Source organism: Solea senegalensis, linkage group LG3 (genome assembly GCF_019176455.1).
Source record: "Solea senegalensis isolate Sse05_10M linkage group LG3, IFAPA_SoseM_1, whole genome shotgun sequence".
In the NCBI taxonomy this organism is placed as follows: Eukaryota; Metazoa; Chordata; class Actinopteri; order Pleuronectiformes; family Soleidae; genus Solea; species Solea senegalensis.
The window spans coordinates 6,701,965-6,707,199 of record NC_058023.1 but is presented as its reverse complement, the minus strand read 5'-3'; the positions used below and the strand labels follow the sequence as shown (position 1 = coordinate 6,707,199).

The 5,235-nt window shown below is 43.3% G+C and overlaps 1 protein-coding gene across 19 annotated transcripts in view; it reads left to right on the top strand.

Moving 5' to 3' along the window:
* Positions 1–5,235, top strand: part of LOC122766468 (calcium/calmodulin-dependent protein kinase type II delta chain) — a 557,529-nt gene that overhangs the window by 230,560 nt on the left and 321,734 nt on the right. The gene's annotated exons all lie outside the window — the stretch shown is intronic.

Genomic DNA, 5,235 nt, shown 5'->3' with positions numbered 1-5,235 from the left:
GCATGGAGCAGCAGCAGCAGCAGCAGCAGCAGCAACATGCTGTGGCAACGCGGCAATAATAACGCGGGGCTCGTCAGGAAGAATGCGCACAGCACTGGCGACAGGGCGGAGGAGAGCATTTATTTATTTATTTATTAAAATTCTGGCTGCAAGTGATGCTCAGTCACAGTAGAGGGAGAGATTGTGTGTGTGTGTGTGTTTGAATCCCCCCCCCACCTTCCCTTACTCTCTCGCCACACTCACACGCCCTCAGACCAAAACCACAACTTGATAAATCAACCCCACAGCAACTTCATTTAAAGCTGTAGTGCGTAACTTTCGCCCCCTCTTATGACCGTCATGATAAGTGAGGATTTCTTTAGATTTTATGGCTGCAGAATTGAGCGAGTGCTTACTACTGCTCCTTTCACCAAGATAACTCTCACTTTCGATATCTGGCAGTTATTCAACCCTTTAGCATTTACGGCGCAGAGAGGATGACGTCGCAAACGTGTGACGCGCTTGGTGAATCTCGTCTGCGATTGGACGGTCGCTCCACGGAAGTCAAGAGTTCTGCCGTAATGACAAGTATTTCTCTGCTTTCTGGTATCCATCCATCCGCTAGTCCATAGTTCTTGAATTTTCTAGATATCATAAATCGGTCTAGGAGTTACGGTAATGAGAAGTATGCGTGACAAAAGTAGCAGAAGGGATAAATAATGCCTGCTACGATGTTTCCCCATGTCTTGTTTCGGGCGACTGGCAACACTACGTATGTATCAAACCATTGTTCACGAAACTGTGCGAGTTCATAGATCATCGGGGAGGCGGGGCAAGGAGTTGTCAATCATGGCTACATAAGCGTTACCGTGGTAGTCCGTTGAGGAGACGTCAAAGAGGCGGAGGGTACTGTCGCCAAAGCTCAACGAAATGTTCTTTGGTGTCACTCGGGGCGTTAACATGCATGGTAGAAGTCCGACTTTAGTCAGACTAAGACAATAATTGAATTTTCTTAATGTGATGTTAACACGTTAGTCCCCCTAAAATCAAGCTAGTCTTAGTCGGACTAACATACCCGGATTGAACCCAGATTACTCCTGCATGTATACAGTGGCGTCAGACTTGCAGTTCTGTCTATTGTCCCAGAAGAAGAAGAAGACGACGTAAACGGAAAAGAACAAACAACACAATGGCGTCGGCCAAAAGAGCCACTTTTGGACTGAAGGAGAGACAAGATTAGAAACACAGCACCATCCATCTTAACATCCAAAGACCATCCACTGCCAATCACTGTTGTTTTTCATATCTGTGTTTTATCCACACAAATACAGCGTTTCGGGAGCCCTAACAACGCTATTTTCTGAAAACAATGACGTGTCTCTTGCGCTTGTATTTGCTGTCGCTTATCTTGGTCGTCTTTCCCTTGTTATTCAAAAGTTTGTAAACTGCACATATGCTGTATGCCGCATTTAGCTGTATTTGTGTTACCACGCCATGCACAGGCCTGGCATATGTACTACAGCCTTTAGAGTCATTATGGCGGGCGGATGAAGACATTTCCTGAAACGGGGAAAATCCTTTTTAAAAACAACAAAGAAAAAGGTTGTTTCACGTTTCCGTGTGGATAAAGCTGGAGGATAAAGCCGGAGCTTATCACCATTCTCAGTTCTCAGCTTGGGTTTTTTTGTGTCTGTGGCGACATCGCACGAAAAAAGTTCCACAAGTGGTTTCTACCGCGTAAAATAAACCTGGTTAAAACTATTATAATCGCTAATCACTTTTTTGGCTTCCCGCAAACATGATCATACAATATTGGAAAAGCGTCAGATCAAGTCTGCATTCAGTACTTTACATTGTAGCATTGTGAAAGTGAAGACCGATGGTGGCCAACAGGGACCCTTTATGGATATGGACAACAAGGAGCTGTCAAGGGTGTCATCCGAGGCAGCACTCAAATCACACATCAATAATGTCACTCATTCAGTGCAGTACTGCCATCTAGGTTCACACCCTGGTCACATCACGCCTCGACGACCTGACAAATCCATCCCTAAACTGCAACTGGTCCAACACTCCTCTGCACGGATCATCCCTTAGAACCCGGTCCACACAGACCTTGAGCACTACCTGGGCATGCTCCCTGTAGGACAACACTTCCAGGTCCAGTTGGTGGTAGATTGCTGTTATGGTCAAAAGAGACCATGAAGAAGATGGTAGCCATGGAAACGTGCTTGAAGTTGTATGACGAAAGGCCCTACGAAAGGCAAAAGGCCCTACATCACCATGTATATATCAATGTATATGTATATGTATATGTAAATATATATATATATATATATATGTATATATATGTACACACATATATATATATATATGTAAGATGTGTTTATAATTACTCAGTTTGGTTGTATCATTGCTCATTTTCCCTAATAAGGCTCATCTTTCACAGTTCCCTCGCTGTGACTGTGGTAAAGCTGTTGAGACGCGTCACAAAACCGGAACTGGACTTTGACGCACGGTGCTTTTTTTCCCCCTTCTTCTTGTGAGCTATTTCTGGAATGCTGTAACCATCTTTTTTTCCTGCAGGTGAGGATGTGTCGTCCTCCCTCTGCTCACTAGAGGGCGCCACAGGCCATCTTTATAGGCTGAGCCCATATGATGGTGAAGTGAGTGGACTGTGGTTGTAATGAGGGAAGGTTTACGTGCTGGGTAATTTTTTTCACAGTTTCTTCCTCCTGCCAACTTTTATTTTAAACGCAGCTGCTCCACTTTTTTCATTACCTTCCTGGGTGCGCCATTAAACGGACTTTAAAACCTTAATGATTCATTTAAAGGTTCCCAACCTTCTCATGAAGGTCTGTGTGATCCAATAAAAGTAGCTGGCAGTTCGTCCCATGCCTGGACACTAACTGAAAAGAGAACTGCATCCCTTACTGGGAGTGGAATGGGTCAGTTTGGCACACTTGAAAAATAACCATCCCCAATCATTCTATTCTTTGGCACCCATATTATGGGGTACCAGAGTGAAATGGTACGGAACGGTCAGCTGATTGGGCGACAGAAAAATGTCACTTTCTTGCGATTGGTGTAAAAATCCAAATGGAGATCGAGGCAAACGTCCACAGTCTATTCACATACGTCTTGTTTAACGTCTTGCTTGACAAGAAAGACCTGCTTGGCATAAATCTATCAATGCAAGGTGCACATTGTGCAGGTTTCTCCTATTTGCCGTTATGTCCTCAACATCTATCTCTGATAAGAGACGTGCAAAGTATTTGTTTGACCTTTTTGGAGCCCTGACTACCTCGCAGAATTTGTCGTCGTGGAAATAGTTCACTCTGGACCGATGTGGTGGACTCAGTCGCTGATCAGCGGAGAGACAGACAGACTGCCGTACATCTGCTGTGGCTAAAAATACAGACGTGACCTCAGTGTCCCAGGACTGACTTTATTGACTCTGTCTGTGCTTTGAGGCGATTCCACCAAAGTGCCAGCTCTAAGTTGCGGCCAATTTTGCGATAAAAGAAACTTTGTGTGCCATCATTTTGTTTCCATTATTCCATAATCATCAATAAAGACAATAAAAAAGTGTTTTAAAGGTGATATTTGTAAGAAATAAAGTATTATCATCAGTCATGCATGATAAAATTCCAATTTTAGTCGGACTAAAGGTGCTGGTATCCTTGCACGTCAGGGTCCTGTAGTATCTCACTTCACTTCATGTAAACACGTTACATGCTAAAATCGAGCTAGTCGGACTAACATACCCGGATAATGTGATTCATAGTGCAATTACGCCTGCATGTATGAGCTTAGTCAGACTGGAGATGGACTTGGCGTTCTGTGCATCCTCTCCGATCTTTTACCCACAAGTAGAACAACAAGTACAAACTGTGGCAGCAGCGGCATCTTTCTTTGGACAGCACAGCAACCACAAGCAAAAGTCAACAGGAAACTAGCTTATAGAGAGACACAGCACCACCTACGGAGGCGGAGTCTGACGTACACGGCCAATAAATCACTTTTCATCTCCGGTATGTATACTCGGACTCGTCACGCTGTCTGATTGCCTGTCTTAGTCAGACTACGGCCTTAGCTTGATTGAAGTGTGCATGTAAACGTACTCAGTGATTAGAGGAACAAAGCTACAGCCAATATGTGCACAAATTAGTTTTCAAGTGGTTGGTCGCAAACGGTCAACCCACTCAATAACTCAGCTTGTAATATTTCAACAAACCGCAGCAATGACGAACGTGAACAAACAGAAAAAACCTCCATACCCATTCAAAAAAGTTGGCACAGCATAACAGCACAGTTATGTACGTGTATGTGTTTGAACACAATGTTGGGTATATATAAGTGCATGTTTGTTTTTAAGTATTTCATCAGATTTGGCAACCGCACTCTATTTTAAACGTTATAAGTCGCTGTCGTATGTGTTTCATCTTGACCCCAAAACTGGCACAAGAAACGGTATCATTCCAAGGTCAGGATATATGTGTGTGTGTGTGTGTGTGTGTGTGTGTGTGTGTGTGTGTGTGCGTGTGTGTGTTTAAATGTCCCATTTGCTGCGGTCTGCTGCTGATCGCCTGCAGTGAAGAAGGAACACTTCAGATGATGATGATGATGATGTGTGGCTCCTCAGTGTTTCATCAACACCACGGCATCTTTAACATCACAGTGTGTGTGTGTGGTGTGTGGCTCCTCCGTCCACTGAGTGGAAAAATCACTAGTGTGGCAATCGTAAACCAATGGCACAGAGATAATTCTAATTAATTGGATCACACACACACACACACAGTCTACTTCCCATGAACTCAGAGGACATCACATTAGTAGTTGACTGTTATACTTGTTGTCCGTTTATCTTAACTTTAACTCTTAACTTATCCTTTATCTTAACTTTTGTCAGTTTGACTTATCTTCTTATATAAGATGTAAAATGATCTTGAGTGTTTGAAAAAAAGTGCTAACAAATGTATATATATATGTACTTATGTATATATGTATATATATATATATATATACACATACACACACATATACACACTCATGCAGCCCACAGCCCTTCAACTAAAGTGTGAACTAAAATGGAAGTGATGTGTTGTGGTTTCAACTCTGCACAAGCCTCTCTGAGTCACTGTGAGAGAGACGAGAAGGGACATGGACACTGTGTGTGTGTGTGTGTGTGTTGTTGTGTTACTCTCATGTCGTATGTTGTGTGTCGTCTCTCAGATCCGTTTGTGTCGTGAGCTT